Source organism: Rutidosis leptorrhynchoides, chromosome 9, assembly GCF_046630445.1.
Source record: "Rutidosis leptorrhynchoides isolate AG116_Rl617_1_P2 chromosome 9, CSIRO_AGI_Rlap_v1, whole genome shotgun sequence".
Taxonomy (NCBI): domain Eukaryota; kingdom Viridiplantae; phylum Streptophyta; class Magnoliopsida; order Asterales; family Asteraceae; genus Rutidosis; species Rutidosis leptorrhynchoides.
Genome location: NC_092341.1, coordinates 299,262,371 through 299,282,554, shown reverse-complemented (window position 1 = coordinate 299,282,554; position 20,184 = coordinate 299,262,371). Strand labels below are relative to the sequence as shown.

Sequence of the window (20,184 nt, the reverse complement as noted above, 5' to 3'; positions counted from 1 at the left end):
AAAATAATGATAATAAAAGTTCTCGTCCCTCCCTCGGGTAAAGTAATTTCGGTTCAAAGACCTAGTCTTCAACTTACGACGAATTTTAAAAATCATATTTTTAACTTAATGAGATAAAGTAAATTTTTGTTTTTAAATTCACACAACTTAAATATGAAATTCAAAATTAATATTAAAAATTCACACCAAACTTAAAATTTAAAATGCATAGAATTAAAAATTCATATTTTAAAAATTCACACCAAACTTAATTTAAAAATTCATATTATAAATTCACACCAAACTTATATTAATTTTTCAAATATTTACAGTTTTAAAAATATTGTTTTTACAAAGTTTACAATATTAATTTAAGATTTAAATATTAATTTTAAAAACGTGGTAAAAATAAAATTAAAAATCTTTTTGGCTTTTTATCCCACTTTAATCAATCAAATATTATCAAAAATATGCGCCCCTCTTTTCGGTAAAGTAATTTCGGTTCCAAAACCTAATTTAACTCATGACGAATTTTTGAAATATTTTGGGTTGATTGATTAAAGATATTTATACCTTAAGAATAAACGTTAAATTTCGCAGTGATGTAATAAATTTTTGAATGATATCAATAATTTCGGTCGCCAAACCTAATTTTATTCAATACCAATTTAATACTTTTTAGCGAAAAAATTAGCGTTTATTATCAAAAGGTTAAAAAAAATAAAAAAAAATAAAAATTGTACAGACTTACCTGTGAGATAGATTTCTTAGTTATATGATCTATCCCATTCATAAGATAGTCGGTTTAATTGGTTTTCCATGGCTACATAGGCGTAACCTCGAGCATTCAGTGTCTTTTCTTCTAAACATATGAACGGTCCGTCTCTGCATAAAGTAACAAATTCGGTATTTGAATAGGTTTGATTATTTGAACATTTACCTCCATGTGACCATTTTCCGCATTTGTGACATCTTTCTAGGTGTCGTGCTCTTCTTTTCGCTGCGGATTTTGATTTTCCTTTACCAAATTGTAACTTATTATCTTCGCATCTGAATTCTTTTCTAACTCCGTCCATTCTTTCTCTGATTACTGATACTAATTCACTCGGTAGTATGTCATTATTTCGTTTAGTGATCAAAGCGTGTAGCATTAGACCATGGTTTAGTTCACAGGCAGTCTTCATTTTGTAAAAACCTAAAAAAAATAAAAATTCAGAATGGGGGGAGAAGACTAGTTCTTTAGGGTCTGCTAGGGAAAGACCATTCGGGTTCCATTTTCGAGAACTACACGAAAACAGACAATCTAACTCTAACAGAAATACATATTATCCTTTAAAGACTTGATTCTCCCCACACTTAGTTAGCTGTGGTGTCGAAATTGTGATTAACTTCGTTGTCGACTTCCATCGGACCATGTATGTAATGTTTAACTCTGTGACCATTAACTTTAAATTCAATCCCATTTGAATTTATTAATTCTATCATTCCGTATGGAAAAACTCTTTTGACTATGAATGGTCCAGACCATCTTGATTTCAATTTTCCAGGAAATAGCTTGAATCGTGAATTGAAAAGAAGAACTCTGTCTCCTTCTTTAAATTCTTTTGAACTTCTGATTCTTTTATCATGCCATTTCTTCGTTCTTTCCTTATAGATTAATGAATTTTCGTATGCTTCATGTCTTAGTTCTTCTAATTCGTTTAGCTGACTTAATCGTAGACGTTCGGCTTCATGTAAATCAAGATTACATGTCTTCAAAGCCCAAAATGCTTTGTGTTCAATTTTTACTGGAAGATGACATGCTTTTCCATAAACAAGTCTAAAAGGTGTGGTTCCAATTGGAGTTTTGTAGGCTGTTCTAAAAGCCCAGAGTGCATCCTCCAATTTAATGGACCATTCCTTCGGATTTGATCCTACGGTTTTCTCTAGAATACGTTTTAAAGCTCGGTTGGTATTTTCAACTTGTCCACTTGTTTGTGGATGATATGCGGTGGAGATTTTATGAGTTACTCCATATCTTTTAAGAACTTTCTCAAGTTGATTATTACAGAAATGAGTACCCCGATCACTTATTAAAGCTTTCGGTCTTCCAAACCTTGCAAAAAGACGTTTTAAAAAGTTGACTACAACTCGTGCATCGTTAGTTGGGAGAGCTTGTGCTTCCGCATATTTAGATACATAATCAATGGCTACGAGTATATATAGATTATTATGAGATTTTGGAAATGGACCCATAAAGTCAATACCCCAAATGTCAAATACTTCACATACTTGGATGACATTTTGTGGCATTTCATCACGTTGACTTATTTTTCCGGCCCTTTGACAAGCATCGCAGGATTTGCAAAGAAGGTGTGCGTCTTTGTAAATTGTAGGCCAATAGAATCCAGCTTCATAAACTTTTCTTGCTGTTAGTTGAGGCCCATAATGCCCTCCTGTTGGTCCTGTGTGACAATGGTTTAATATTTTACTAGCTTCATCTCCAAATACACATCGGCGTATTATTCCATCGGGACAACTTTTAAACAGATGTGGATCTTCCCAGAAATAGTGTTTTATATCACTGAAGAATTTCTTTCGTCTTTGGTACGATAATCCTTTTTCAAGGAATCCACATACTAAATAGTTTGCATAGTCTGCAAACCATGGTATTTCATTATAATCTATCTTCAATAGATATTCATCAGGAAAGTTGTCTTGTATGGCCGATTCATTTAGAACTTCTAACTCAGGATTTTCAAGACGAGAAAGATGATCAGCGGCGAGATTTTCTGCTCCTCTTTTATCTCGGATTTCAATATCAAACTCTTGTAAGAGTAAGATCCAACGGATTAATCTTGGTTTAGCATCTTGTTTTGAAAATAGGTATCTAAGAGCAGAATGGTCGGTATAGACCACCGTTTTTGCTAGAACGAGATATGATCGAAATTTGTCAAAAGCAAAGACAATAGCAAGGAGTTCTTTTTCAGTAGTTGTATAGTTTGTTTGTGCTCCTTGTAACGTCTTACTAGCATAATATATAGGTTGAAATCGTTTTTCAATCATTTGTCCTAAAACGGCTCCCATTGCAAAATCACTTGCATCGCACATTAGTTCAAATGGTAGATTCCAATTTGGTGTTATCATGATCGGCGCATTAGTGAGTTTCTCTTTAAGAATATTAAAAGATTTGATACACTCATCTGAAAAGATGAATGGCGCATCCTTTTCTAGGAGTTTATTCATAGAAGTGGCAATTTTAGAAAAATCTTTTATGAAACGTCGGTAAAAACCGGCATGCCCTAGAAAACTCCTAACTCCTCTAACATTGGTGGGATGTGGAAGTTTAGCAATTACATCTACTTTAGTTCTATCCACTTCAATTCCTTCTTTTGAAATTTTATGACCAAGAACGATGCCTTCTTTAACCATGAAATGGCATTTCTCCCAATTAAGTACTAGATTTGATCGTTCGCATCTAATAAGCATTCGTTCCAGATTAACTAGACATGATTCAAATGTATCACCGAAGACTGAAAAATCATCCATGAAAACTTCCATGCATTCTTCTATCATGTCGTGAAAAATCGCCATCATACACCTTTGAAAGGTTGCAGGGGCGTTACAAAGTCCAAATGGCATGCGTTTGTAAGCAAAAGTACCATAAGGGCACGTGAATGTGGTTTTCTCTTGATCTTCGGGTGCTATTGGAATTTGAAAATATCCGGAAAATCCATCTAGAAAACAATAATAACTATTTTCGGCTAATCTTTCCAACATTTCATCTATGAAAGGTAAGGGAAAGTGATCTTTTCTGGTGGCATCATTTAATTTTCTATAATCAATACACACACGCCATCCTGTTACAGTCCTAGTAGGAATAAGCTCATTTTTCTCATTTGTAATGACAGTCATGCCACCCTTCTTAGGCACGCATTGAACTGGGCTTACCCATGGACTATCAGAGATTGGATAAATTAGACCTGCATCTAGCAGTTTAATAATCTCTTTTTTTACTACATCTTGCATATTAGGATTTAGTCTTCGTTGGCGTTGCACATACGTTTTATGACCTTCTTCCATAAGGATTTTATGTGTGTAATACGAAGGACTTATTCCTTTAATATCATGAATCTTCCATGCAATGGCTGGTTTATGAGCTTTCAACACAGAAATGAGTTGTGATTTCTCATTTTCAGTAAGAGAAGACGATATTATTACAGGTAATTCAGATTCACCATGTAAATAAGCGTATTCCAAATGGTTTGGAAGTGGCTTTAACTCTAATTTCGGAGGTTCTTCTATCGATGATTTGTATCGATATATGTCTTCTTCTTTTAGCATTTGAATTTCTTCTGTTGTTGGTTCATATCCATTAGCTATAAGTGTAGCTAACATTTCAGCTTCATCAATTGGTTCATTACCTTCTCCTAATGAACATTCTCCTGTTCCTTGTAATTCTGGAAATTCTTCTAATAATTCTGCATGTGCATCTATAGTTTGAATATAATAACATGTATCATCTGCAGATTGTGGTTGTTGCATTGCTCTATCAACTGAAAAGGTAACACTCTCATCCTCTATACTTAGGGTCAGTTTCTTACCGAACACGTCTATCATTGCTTTAGCCGTGTTTAAGAATGGTCTTCCTAATATGAGAGGAACTTGAGAATCTTCTTCCATGTCCAGAACAACAAAATCTACTGGAAATACTAAAGTACCAACTTTAACTAGCATGTTCTCCATTATCCCTCTAGGATATTTTATTGATCTATCGGCTAGTTGTATGCTTATTCTTGTTGGTTTCAATTCTCCAAGGTCTAGTTTAGTGTATAGTGAATACGGCATTAAATTTATACTGGCACCTAAGTCTGCCAATGCTTCTATTGAACTAAGACTTCCCAGAAAACATGGAATTGTGAAATTTCCTGGATCAGATAGTTTTTCTGGTATCTTATTCAACAGCACTGCTGAACAATTAGCATTCATAGTAACAGCCGAGAGTTCTTCCATTTTCTTTCTATTTGAAATTAGATCTTTCAAGAATTTAGCATATCTAGGCATTCCTGAAATCACATCAATGAAAGGAAGATTTACATTTATCTGTTTAAACATATCCAAAAATTTGGATTGCTCGGCTTCAAGTTTCTCTTTCTTCATTTTACTCGGGTAAGGAAGTGGTGGTTGGTATGGTTTAACATAAGGTTTAGCCTTAACTGTGTTATCTTCATTAACCTTTTCAACTACCGGTTCTTTTTCCTTATCTTGATCAGGTTGTGGTTCTTGTGGAGTAGGAATAGCTTCATCAGAAGTTACAGGTATTTCAGGTGGTTTAAGTGTTGTACCACTTCTTGTGGTAATGGCTTTAGCTGTTTCATTCCGGGGGTTAGCATTTGTATCACTAGGTAGACTTCCCGATTTTCTTTCACCTATTAACCTTGCTAGGTTACTTACTTCTTGTTCCAGATTTTGAATAGAAGCTTGTTGATTTCTAAATGCTTAAGCATTTTGTTCATTAGTTTGTTTCTGAGATGTGAAAAACTGCGTTTGAGTTTCAACTAGCTTCGTCATCATATCTTCTAAATTCGGCTTTTTATCATCGGTTTGTTGTGGTGGTTTGTTTTGAAAATTAGGTCTTTGCTGGTTGTAAGTATTATTGGATACTTGTTGATTGCTAGGACCTTGTTGGTTGTTGTATGGAATATTTCGGTTATAATTCTGGTTTTGATTGTAAATCGGTCTTGGCTGTTGATAATTATTCTGATAATTATTTCCAGGCCTTTGGTTTATGTATGAAATATTCTCTCTTTGTTCCATTGTTAATTCAATACTGAGACAATCTTTTGTCAAATGTGGTCCTCCACACTGCTCACAACTAATTCGTATTGAGTGAATATCTTTAGTCATCTTTTCCATTCGTCTCTCCACAGCATCTATCTTTGCGGAAATGGAATCTAAGTCATGGCTAGAATAGGCTCTAGCTGCTTTAGATGATCTAACGATATCTTTTTCTTGGTGCCACTCATGTGAGTGGGAAGCAGTGTTATCAATAATTTTGTAAGCATCAGTTTCGGTTTTCTTCATAATAGAACCACCAGCTGCTATATCTATGTCTTTTCTTGTAGTGATGTCGCATCCTTGGTAGAATATTTGTACTATTTGACAGGTGTCTAAACCATGTTGTGGACATCCTCTTAACAACTTTCCATATCTTGTCCATGCCTCATATAGAGTTTCATTTGGCTTCTGTGTAAACGTAACAATTTCTGCTTGAAGTCTTACGGCTTTAGATGCAGGAAAGAATTGTTTAAGAAATTTGTCAACTAAAACATCCCATGTATCAATCGCCCCTTCAGGTAACGATTCCAACCAATCTTTGGCTTCTCCCTTTAAAGTCCAGGGAAATAACATGAGATATATCTGTTCATCCTCTACTTCTCGGATTTTAAATAGTGTGCAGATCCTATTAAAGGTACGTAGATGTTCATTTGGATCTTCCTTCGGCGCACCACTAAATTGGCATTGATTAGTCACCATGTGTAGAATTTGTCCTTTGATTTCATAATCTGGCGCATTAATGTCTGGATGAGTAATTGCGTGACCTTGGCCAGTGCGCTTAGCTCTCATTCGGTCTTCCATACTTAAAGGTTCCAGATTCTCCATAATTGAATTTGTTGAATCGGAATCACTAGAGGATTCTGATTTAATGGTTCGTTCCTCAACAATCTCTGTTTGAATGATTGGTGGTTCCGGAGGAAAGTTTAGTGGTTCAGGATCTACGAACCGTTCCTGAATATTTTCCGGATTCTCAATTGTGAGGTCGGGTTCAAAAAATGGATTATCGGAAATTTGAACTGAAGTACTTGGTCGACTGGATGACGATTCTAAAGAAAAATCAACGGCGGTTATATTTGCTAAATGTCTTGATCTAGTTACAGGTGGTGAACGTACAAAAGGTGGTGATCGTCTTGCTCGGTGCATTCACTGAATATCCTATTAGTTTTTAAAAGGAAAGAAAAATTATAATAAGTTATTCAATCAATAGACTTTTCTGATTTTGCCTACGTTTCGAATAGCCAAAAGATGCAGCAGAGGGGCAGGATTCGTTTGGTCTCAATATAATTGAGGACTGTTTGGCTCCAATAACCCGGTCCACGTACAAATCCAACTATTACTACGAACCAGAAAATTTTGATGTCTATCAATTTAACCACTTAAAATAAATTTTCGTAATTTTAAGAAATTTAGATAAGAAGTAGAAAAAATCTATGTCCTAAAAACTAGAATAGCGAGAAATAAGAAAGAAAAAGAGTTCGTCGAAAAAGGTCGAAAAATAAAAATGGTTGAAAAATAAAAGGTGACGAAAAAATTAAAAGAAACTTATAAAAATTAAAAGTACTTGACTAACCTAACCTTATTACTACAACTAACTTAAAATTATAATCGCAAATTGAGATTACTAATTGGAATGATAATTGATACATAGTAAAAGGTGTCTAAAAATATTAAAGCTTACAGGAAAAACTAAATCCCAAATGGAATTAAAAAGAAACTAAAACTTAAAAAGGCGTCGCAAAATTCTAAAGCACTTAAATCTTAGTCTAAAAAAAAAAAAAACTTAAGGAATTCTACGGCAAAGCCTAAAAAATCTAGAAGTAAAAACAACTATGGCAAAATCTAAGTTTAAAACTAAATATGAGCTAAAAATACAAATATTACGCTAAAACGATTGAAAAGGGACAAAATATAAAAATATACAAAAAGTTGTAAAAAGTACAATTTTTATAAAAATATTATTTTTATATTATTTATTTTATAAAACTATTAATTTTATAATTTAATTAAACTAATTTAAACAAAATATACAAAATAATAATAAAAACTAAAAACTAATTAAAAACTAAAAACATAATTAGAGTTTTAATTAATAAATAATAATAATAATAACTCCGTAATTAATGATGTTTAGGGTTTCTGTCGGTGTCAGAATTTCTCCGCGAGTCGCGGTATTCAAAGCAACAAACCCCGCGAGTCGCGGGGTTCCAAATTTCAACCCTGGAACAGTTTAAATTTTACGCGTTTTTTTTTTATTTATTTATTTTTTTTATTTTCTGTTTTTAATTTTTTCTGTTTATATAAAAAAAATATGTGTATAATAAAAACTTATATTTAAAACTTAAATAAAAATAGAATTACTTTATAATTTTATAAATAAAAATCTTAAAACTAGATTTATATATATTTTTTTTATATGTTTTTAAATAAAAACAAAATACTTAAATAAAACTTATATAAAAATAAAGAAACTTTATAAAACTTAAATATTTAACAAAATCTTAAAAATACATAAAATTTTTTTTTTTTTTTTGTAGCGTTGCGCTTCCGGCTTTTAAGAGATTCCCCGGCAGTGGCGCCAAAAATACTTGATGTGCAGCGGGGTAGTATATAAAATAGCTTATATTTTTACAGAAAATACTATTAAATACGATACAATTTTACACAAGATATTTATTTATTTAGAGAATGGATATACTTAAACCTTGCTACAACACTTATAGGCAGTGTACCTAATCGTACAGTAGTGTAGTTTTTAGTAAGTCCGGTTCGTTCCACAGGGAATCTTTTTAAACAAAGCTTAATGCTATATTAGTTTACTTTTATAAAAATACAAATATATATATATATATAAATAATATTATTATTATAAAGGGGGGTTTTTACCGTTTAATGACCGGTTTGTCGATTTTAAAACTTTAGTCGCAATTAAAACCAAATGTAAAATAATAAATATAAATACAAGACTTAAATTAAAGCGTAAAGTAAATAACGATAATGAAATTTCGAATAATAAAAGTGCGATAAAATAAACTTGCGATAATTAAAAAGTACGATAATTAAAAGTGCAATTAAATACAATAACAATAAAAATGCGATAATTAGAAGTGCAATTAAATATAAAATAAAGGAAATTAAATATGAAATAAAAGAATTATGCTTATTTAAACTTCCGTAATCATGATGTTTGACGTGTTGATTTTAGTTTTATGCCCATGGGTTAATTGTCCTTTGTCCTGGATTATTTAATATGTCCGTCTGGTTTTTGTCCATAACAGTCCATCAGTCAAAAATATAAAGTGCGAGTATCCTCGTCAAATTATCCTTATACCCGAAGTTAAATATTCCACTAATTGGGGATTCGAATTGTAACAAGGTTTTAATACTTTGTTTAATGAATACACCAGGTTATCGACTGTGTGTAAACCAAGGTTTTACTACTTTGTTAACAATTACACCAATTACCCTTGAATGTAATTCACCCCTGTTTTAATGAGTCCATTGACTATTAATCCATCCCCGTGTCCGGTTAAATGAACGATTATTCGTACATATAAATACCCCGCCCATCGTGTCCGATTGAGTGTATATGGTAATATATAAATACGTCGAATTATAAGTTTGTATATTAAATTAACAAGGTATTGTTTAGTTAATATAAAACCCATTAATAGCCCATAGTCTAATTTTCACAAGTGTCGTTCTTTTATCCAAACCCCAATTATGGTACAAAGCCCAATTACCCAATTTTAGTAATTAGCCCAACATCATGATTACTTCGGATTAAATAAGCATAATAATAACTTAGCTACGAGACATTAATATAAAAAGGTTGAACATAACTTACAATAATTAAAAATAGCGTAGCGTTACACGGACAGAATTTCGACTTACACCCTTACAACATTCGCTAACATACCCTTATTATTAGAATTATAATTAAAATTAAAATATAAATTATAAATATATATATATATTTTACGTATGAATGAGGAGAAGAAAAAGATGATGATTACGATCAGAATGCGCGAGCTTTATAGGGATTTTCTGAAATTGGGGCTCCGCGACTCGCGGCCTTTTTGGCCTTCAAACTCCGCGAGTCGCGGAGTTTACTTTTACAGCTCACCCATGTTTGGAGTCTTTCTTGCCGACGATTTATTTTATATATATAATATATATATATAATTAATATAATTAATTATATATTATATTATATTTATATACATAGTTAACTTGTAATTTTTAGTCCGTTGCGTCGAGCGTTAAGAGTTGACTCTGGTCCCGGTTCCGGATTTTCGAACGTCCTTGCGTACAATTTAATATCTTGTACTTTGCGTTTTGAATCTTGTACTCTTGTAATTTCGAGACGTTTCTTATCAATAATTGGAACCTCTTTGATTGTCTTTTGTACTTTTGAGCTTTTTGGTCGTTTGCGTCTTCAATTCGTCGAATCTATCTTTTGTCTTCACCTTTTATTATTTAAACGAATATCACTTTTAAATAGAACAATTGCAACTAAAAGCTTGTCTTTCTTGAGGAATAATGCTATGAAATATATGTTCGTTTTTAGCATTATCACCATTCGAGTAAAATCTATGAATATAATGATTCATAATAACCTTACTACTCAAATAAAGGAGGCGCAACAAGGAGTTTTAAAAGAGGGAAATTTAAAGGATGAAATACCCAAAGGATCGGAGAAGCATCTTAATATTCGGGAAGACGGAACCCGGTATAGGGCTGAAAGGATTTGGGTACCAAAATTTGGAGATATGAGAGAAATGGTACTTAGAGAAGCTCATAAAACCAGATACTCAATACATCCTGGAACAGGGAAGATGTACAAGGATCTCATGAAACATTTTTGGTTGCCGGGTATGAAAGCCGATGTTGCTAAATACGTAGGAGAATGTTTGACGTGTTCTAAGGTCAAAGCTGAGCATCAGAAACCATCAGGTCTACTTCAACAACCCGAAATCCCGGAATGGAAATGGGAAAACATTACCATGGATTTCATCACTAAATTGCCAAGGACTGCAAGTGGCTTTGATACTATTTGGGTAATAGTTGATCGTCTCACCAAATCAGCATACTTCCTGCCAATAAGAGAAGATGACAAGATGGAGAAGTTAGCACGACTGTATTTGAAGAAAGTCGTCTCCAGACATGGAATATCAATCTCTATTATCTCTGATAGGGATGGTAGATTTATTTCAAGATTCTGGCAGACATTACAGCAAGCATTAGGAACTCGTCTAGACATGAGTACTGCCTATCATCCACAAACTGATGGGCAGAGCGAAAGGACGATACAAACGCTTGAAGACATGCTACGAGCATGTGTTATTGATTTCGGAAACAGTTGGGATCGACATCTACCGTTAGCAGAATTTTCCTACAACAACAGCTACCATTCAAGCATTGAGACGGCGCCGTTTGAAGCACTTTATGGTAGAAAGTGCAGGTCTCCGATTTGTTGGAGTGAAGTGGGGGATAGACAGATTACGGGTCCGGAGATTATACAAGAAACTACCTAGAAGATCATCCAAATTCAACAACGGTTGAAAACCGCCCAAAGTCGACAAAAGAGCTACGCTGACATTAAAAGAAAAGATATAGAATTTGAAATTGGAGAGATTGTCATGCTTAAAGTTGCACCTTGGAAAGGCGTTGTTCGATTTGGTAAACGAGGGAAATTAAATCCAAGGTATATTGGACCATTCAAGATTATTGATCGTGTCGGACCAGTAGCTTACCGACTTGAGTTACCTCAACAACTCGCGGCTGTACATAACACTTTCCACGTCTCGAATTTGAAGAAATGTTTTGCTAAAGAAGATCTCACTATTCCGTTAGATGAAATCCAAATCAACGAAAAACTTCAATTCATCGAAGAACCCGTCGAAATAATGGATCGTGAGGTTAAAAGACTTAAGCAAAACAAGATACCAATTGTTAAGGTTTGATGGAATGCTCGTAGAGGACCCGAGTTCACCTGGGAGCGTGAAGATCAGATGAAGAAGAAATACCCACATCTATTTCCAGAAGATTCGTCAACACCTTCAACAGCTTAAAATTTCGGGACGAAATTTATTTAACGGGTAGGTACTGTAGTGACCCGAACTTTTCCATGTTTATATATATTAATTGAGATTGATATTTACATGATTAAATGTTTCCAACATGTTAAGCAATCAAACTTGTTAAGACTTGATTAATTGAAATATGTTTCATATAGACAATTGACCACCCAAGTTTACCGGTGATTCACGAACGTTAAAACTTGTAAAAACTATATGATGACATATATATGGATATATATATATATATATATATATATATATATATATATATATATATATATATATATATATATATATATATATATATATATATAGTTAACATGATACTATGATAAGTAAACATATCATTAAGTATATTAACAATGAACTACATATGTAAAAACAAGACTACTAACTTAATGATTTTTAAACGAGACATATATGTAACGATTATCGTTGTAAAGACATTTAATGTATATATATCATATTAAGAGATATTCATACATGATAATATCATGATAATATAATAATTTAAAATCTCATTTGATATTATAAACATTGGGTTAACAACATTTAACAAGATCGTTAACCTAAAGGTTTCAAAACAACACTTACATGTAACGACTAACGATGACTTAACGACTCAGTTAAAATGTATATACATGTAGTGTTTTAATATGTATTTATACACTTTTGAAAGACTTCAATACACTTATCAAAATACTTCTACTTAACAAAAATGCTTACAATTACATCCTCGTTCAGTTTCATCAACAATTCTACTCGTATGCACCCGTATTCGTACTCGTACAATACACAGCTTTTAGATGTATGTACTATTGGTATATACACTCCAATGATCAGCTCTTAGCAGCCCATGTGAGTCACCTAACACATGTGGGAACCATCATTTGGCAACTAGCATGAAATATCTCATAAAATTACAAAAATATGAGTAATCATTCATGACTTATTTACATGAAAACAAAATTACATATCCTTTATATCTAATCCATACACCAACGACCAAAAACACCTACAAACACTTTCATTCTTCAATTTTCTTCATCTAATTGATCTCTCTCAAGTTCTATCTTCAAGTTCTAAGTGTTCTTCATAAATTCTACAAGTTCTAGTTACATAAAATCAAGAATACTTTCAAGTTTGCTAGCTCACTTCCAATCTTGTAAGGTGATCATCCAACCTCAAAAAATCTTTGTTTCTTACAGTAGGTTATCATTCTAATACAAGGTAATAATCATATTCAAACTTTGGTTCAATTTCTATAACTATAACAATCTTATTTCAAGTGATGATCTTACTTGAACTTGTTTTCGTGTCATGATTCTGCTTCAAGAACTTCGAGCCATCCAAGGATCCGTTGAAGCTAGATCCATTTTTCTCTTTTTCAGTAGGTTTATCCAAGGAACTTAAGGTAGTAATGATGTTCATAACATCATTCGATTCATACATATAAAGCTATCTTATTCGAAGGTTTAAACTTGTAATCACTAGAACATAGTTTAGTTAATTCTAAACTTGTTCGCAAACAAAAGTTAATCCTTCTAACTTGACTTTTAAAATCAACTAAACACATGTTCTATATCTATATGATATGCTAACTTAATGATTTAAAACCTGGAAACACGAAAAACACCGTAAAACCGGATTTACGCCGTCGTAGTAACACCGCGGGCTGTTTTGGGTTAGTTAATTAAAAACTATGATAAACTTTGATTTAAAATTTGTTATTCTGAGAAAATGATTTTTATTATGAACATGAAACTATATCCAAAAATTATGGTTAAACTCAAAGTGGAAGTATGTTTTCTAAAATGGTCATCTAGACGTCGTTCTTTCGACTGAAATGACTACCTTTACAAAAATGACTTGTAACTTATTTTTCCAACTATAAACCTATACTTTTTATGTTTAGATTCATAAAATAGAGTTCAATATGAAACCATAGCAATTTGATTCACTCAAAACGGATTTAAAATGAAGAAGTTATGGGTAAAACAAGATTGGATAATTTTTCTCATTTTAGCTACGTGAAAATTGGTAACAAATCTATTCCAACCATAACTTAATCAACTTGTATTATATATTATGTAATCTTGAGATACCATAGACACGTATACAATGTTTCGACCTATCATGTCGACACATCTATATATATTTCGGAACAACCATAGACACTCTATATGTGAATGTTGGAGTTAGCTATACAGGGTTGAGGTTGATTCCAAAATATATATAGTTTGAGTTGTGATCAATACTGAGATACGTATACACTGGGTCGTGGATTGATTCAAGATAATATTTATCGATTTATTTCTGTACATCTAACTGTGGACAACTAGTTGTAGGTTACTAACGAGGACAGCTGACTTAATAAACTTAAAACATCAAAATATATTAAAAGTGTTGTAAATATATTTTGAACATACTTTGATATATATGTATATATTGTTATAGGTTCGTGAATCAACCAGTGGCCAAGTCTTACTTCCCGACGAAGTAAAAATCTGTGAAAGTGAGTTATAGTCCCACTTTTAAAATCTAATATTTTTGGGATGAGAATACATGCAGGTTTTATAAATGATTTACAAAATAGACACAAGTACGTGAAACTACATTCTATGGTTGAATTATCGAAATCGAATATGCCCCTTTTTATTAAGTCTGGTAATCTAAGAATTAGGGAACAGACAACCTAATTGACGCGAATCCTAAAGATAGATCTATTGGGCCTAACAAACCCCATCCAAAGTACAGGATGCTTTAGTACTTCGAAATTTATATCATATCCGAAGGGTATCCCGGAATGATGGGGATATTCTTATATATGCATCTTGTTAATGTCGGTTACCAGGTGTTCACCATATGAATGACTTTTATCTCTATGTATGGGATGTATATTGAAATATGAAATCTTGTGGTCTATTATTATGATTTGATATATATAGGTTAAACCTATAACTCACCAACATTTTTGTTGACGTTTTAAGCATGTTTATTCTCAGGTGATTATTAAGAGCTTCCGCTGTCGCATACTTAAATAAGGACGAGATTTGGAGTCCATGCTTGTATGATATTGTGTAAAAACTGCATTCAAGAAACTTATTTTGTTGTAACATATTTGTATTGTAAACCATTATGTAATGGTCGTGTGTAAACATGATATTTTAGATTATCATTATTTGATAATCTACGTAAAGCTTTTTAAACCTTTATTGATGAAATAAAGGTTATGGTTTGTTTTAAAATGAATGCAGTCTTTGAAAAACGTCTCATATAGAGGTCAAAACCTCGCAACGAAATCAATTAATATGGAACATTTTTAATCAATAAGAACGTGACATTTCATAAGATCCGCCTGCACCAGCTCCTGAATCAGAGCCAACTATGGTCAGAACACACTATGCGTTTTCTACACCTGACTCATTTGTAGTTATCAATGAAATGTAATTTAAACTAACAATTAGATATACATTAACTAATAATGTAAGCATCAATTCTAGTACCTAGTATGCTCCTTTCGGTCAGACATATTTATGTCTCCATTACAATTTCACAATGAAATAAATATATGCCACACAATGAACTACTATTGCTAGACTGAAACTAATGAAAACAACCAATAAAATGTATTAGGCTTTAAGCCAGTTGTACAAGGTGAAATCAAGAAAGAGTCAAAGAAAACCACCCACAAAAACCAATTGTTAAAATCAGTATTATGAACCCACTCAAACTACATACAAGCCCACACAAACATAACCACAGAAAACGCTAAAATACAAACCAAAACCAAACAACATATTTTTTGTGTTAAAGAGTCAGCCGTTGGTATAAGAAACCTGAAACCACCAACTTAAACTGCTGAAAAGGTTGAAACATTGTTGTAAAACTCTCTGATTAATGTCGAGTACTCCACGAGTACCCCTTTTTAGGAACTGGCCAAGTCGATTTTCCAAAATCCGAGTAATTAATTGGTCAAAATCGGTCAATGGGTCAAAAACAGATTTAGGTGGTCAAAGTCGGATTTTTTGAGTCGAAACATGTCAAAATCAATATTTGTCAACATTTTAATATGCATTTAAATTTAGATTTTAGATTTTTGAAACATTGCAGATTATGTTTATGGTTCTAGACAATTATGTTAACGTTTATGTTTATGTTTATAGAATTATGTATAAATTATCCGCATAATAATTCGGAACTATTCAAGTGTATAAAAAGTCCAATCTAAAATACTGCCCGAGTTGTCGATTATTCCCTCAAAAGTCACGACCAGGTACTCTCAATAACAATTCTTGCAATCATGGATTAAAACGACCAAGACATCATGAAAACGGTCAAGTTGAGGAGTTAAAATTTGAAGTTACGGGGATGGGAACTGAAAATTTGAACTAGAGGGTGTATAAAATGTAAATATTTTTATAACTTATACTTCATATATAACACCCCCCCCCCCCCCCCCCCCCCCGCCTCCTCCCCGTATATTTACCTCCCAAAATTATCTGATCGGAACCCTAATCTCTTTACCTGGAGAAGATGAATAATCTTTATCGTCGTCATCATAATCATCATTATCGATCAGGTATATATACCTTGTGCGTGCTCTGTTAAGCACTGTTAGTTTTAATTTTACTTTTATTATTATATTACTATATATATATATATATATTACTACTCCATCTCACCTCCCTCGTACCTCGCATGCGCGGGATTGGTTATTGTTGTTATTGTTGTTATATATATAGTATTAAGTTTAGCTTGAGCTTTCAACTCTAATGTTGAGCCATAGCGAAGCAGAGCTCTTTATTAAAACACAAAAGAATAAAAGCCCTAATCTTTCATTTCCGTAAGTATATAAGGAGTACATATATTCTTTGTACTAGTTTGAATTTGGAGCTTAGTTTAGGAGTGAAATTCTGTAACTTATTACGTTTAGGGTTATAAAATCTACTCTAATTCGCTAGATGATATTAGATATTATAAACATTCAAACACAAAAGAATATAAGTCCTAATCTTTCAGTAGTACATATAAACTTTCTAATTAAAAAAAACAGAGCTCTTTAGTAAATTAGTCTTCACTTTGGAATCAGCTAATTCAAGCAAGCAAACTGAAAACAATGAAGAATCAAAATGAATAATTATGTTCCTTGTGTTTCTGCAGTTTGTGGTCGGTTGTTTCAATCTTTGAGGACAAAGTGTTGTGTAGCTCTTTCTAAACCTGCAAACAAAACAAATGATGATGATGATATGCCAAAGGTGATGTATAGTTTAGCTCCTGCTATGGGTCATAACCAAAAATTTGTTCCTGAAGACAAGAACACCATATGCGTTTTCTACACCTGACTCATTTGTAGTTATCAATGAAATGTAATTTAAACTAGACAAAATTACATGGGAGTCCCTGTGGTATGTCCAAAATTACAACCGGAGTCCAAAATAATTTTTTTGACTTGAGGGGTCACTGTGGTATGCATTAGTTTCGTGGGGAGTCCAATTCATTAACAGACGTTAATTTTTCTGTTAAATCCAACCATGTGCAGTGCATGTGAGGGTAAAAACGTCATTAAACTTTTTCTCTTTCCATTCCCCTTTACTACTTACCTGTGTACTGTACTAGTAGCATTCACCATCTAATTATCTATTTAAAGAGTTTTCAAAGAAAAAAAAAAGACAAAATTCCCAAATTCGTCCCTGTGTTTGTTTCTTTTCTTTTTTTAGTCCCTCCCAATGAATATCTGCAAAAACCATCCTTATTTCTATTTTTAAGTCCCAATTTAGTCCTTCTGTTAACATCCGTTTAAAGTTGCCATTACTCTTTTCTTTCACATTTTGTTTCATCTCTAATAAGTCTTCACGTGGATTCTCACTATCATCAAATAAAATCCCCAATTTCCATCATCAAAATCCTTAATTTTTCTTTATATATAACTCAAATTCACCAAAATCCCATCTATAAAAACCATTTCTTTTTAACCATTTCTTTTTAAATTTCACCCAAAAAAATGGCATCGGTTGCCATATTTTCATCTTTACGTCAGAGCAGATCACCGTCGTTAGATTATTAGAAACCTTAACAACAATTTCATCGGAACTCATCGTATCATTCTCTCACAAAACAATGCCGTTTCAAAAAAGAATTCTAGATCTTTACTCCGGAAAGTTGAATTATTTGTTGTGTTGTTGGATTCCATTCAAGATTCTGGTGACTGGTGTACAAACTTACACTCAAGTACTCAACGGTTGTATTATGCTTTAAGGAGTTGTACCTTCTGCTTTACAGGTCTAAAATACTACTTGATTATTGTTATCAGTCTAGTAAGTTATGGCTTTTGCTTCAAAACCCTTTAATTTCAGGTCATTTTCATGATCTTAGTCAAGAAATTACAACACTTTTAGATGTCTTCCCAATTGATATTTTGAATCATTTAATTAGTAGTGATGTTTTAGAACAGATATATTTGTTACAAATAAAGTGTTTATAGATAAACATGACGAGGTGTTAAGGTTGAAGTTATTTTAATTATTGAATCAATTTGGGGATAGGAAATATTCCAACTTTTGATGAATTTTATGAAATATTTGTAAAAAGGTTGGGGGTATCTGATGCTATGGTTTGTAGAATTGAAATCGAGTATTTGGAAGAACAAATAGTGAATCATGATAGTGATCTTGAACCATCAAGTTCAATACTTGGTGGGTTTATAGCTATAATTAGGTACTGTAGATACTTGTTATTTGGATTCCTTGAAGATGAAGTTGAAACCTTAAAAGGAAATAGTAATAATAGTATAGTAATAAAAGATTTAAAAGAGGGAAGAAAATAGGTGGGTTGATCTTACGTTTATAACGATTCCTAAAGATTTTTGTTGCTCGATTGCGTTAGATTTGATGACTGGTCCTGTGATTATATCTATCGGTCAAACTTTTGATCTTAGTTCGATCTCGAGATGGATTGAAGAAGGTCATTGTAATTGCCCGAAAACTGGGAAGTTCTTGTGCATAGGAAACTTGTACGGGCTTTAAGGAATTTAATAATGCAATGGTGTATGGCCCACAAGATCCCTTATAGTCAACCGGAGAATGCTGATATAGCAAGTGAAATGTCACGTGACTAGCAAGTACTAACGGCAACTATAAACGGATGTTAACAGAAGGACCAAATTGAGACTTAAAAATGGAAATAAGGATGGTTTTTGCAGATATTCATTGGGAGGGACTAAAAAACAGAAATGGAACAAACACAGGGACGAAATTGAGAATTTTGTCAAAAAAAAACAATAAATCTTGAAAAGCACGAGAAACAACAAAACCTTTACAAATTGAATTTGCTGAAATATGCCATATGAAAGCATCTGATTTCAATTTTCTCATATGAAAGCATCCGATTTCATCATCCTTCTTTTTTCAAAACCTTTAAAAATTAATGAAATAAAATCCGTCCAAGCTCCTCCGTTACAATCACCGGCGACCGTCGCACTTTACACGGAAGGTTCATCGCCATCACCATTGTTTAATTCGGAGAGGGTGGGAGGGCGGAGATGGTGGAGATAACTCAGATCTGGTCGGAATCTCCACCGGATCTGTATACAAACACCCATCGAATGGAGACAAAGTTAGTATGTAAATTATTGGTTTGGTGTGATGATTATGTTTATCATGCTGATTTTGATAGAGTTGTGATTTGTCCACAACCTATAGGTAACGTGAATCTTGATGGGTTGTACTGAATTTTGGTTGTACTGAATTTTGATTTTCAACAAAAGGTATTGTATTTGGGTTAATATATTTTTACATATGTACTGACGTACATCCTTAATAATAGTTTTATAAACTAATTTGATGATGATTCAAAGGTTTATAAAAGTTACAGTGATGCATTGCATTGCATTGAATTGGTGATGGTTTTTTAATTTATTACTCCGTATGATATTGTGACTAATCTTGTTTCTAACATTTTAATTTCACATCAATGGAAAGATAACACAGACTCAATTTGGGGTTTTTGATTTGTGGATGACATGGGTTTAATATATTTGGATGATTTCAAGAGTAATAATGTCGATAAAGCAGCAGTTGTGTATAACATATGTGGAAAAATTAAGAGATGATGAAGATTGAAGTAATGAAAAAGAAAAGGAGTTAATGAAGATTTAGGGGAAGAAATTAAGTTTTTGAATCTCAAGTTTTTGGATTTCAAATTAGGGTTTTGAAGATGAGGTAGGAATAATGAAGAAAAGGAAAAAGGGTAGAAAAAAAAAAATGAGAAAAAGACATTTTTACCCTCATGTGCACAACATGTGAGTGAA

The 20,184-nt window shown here is 32.7% G+C and overlaps 1 pseudogene; it reads left to right on the top strand.

Moving 5' to 3' along the window:
• Nucleotides 1-17,880: 17,880 nt before the first annotated feature.
• Nucleotides 17,881-19,739, top strand: LOC139867619 (U-box domain-containing protein 17-like; annotated as a pseudogene).
• The last annotated feature ends 445 nt before the right edge of the window (nt 19,740-20,184 follow it).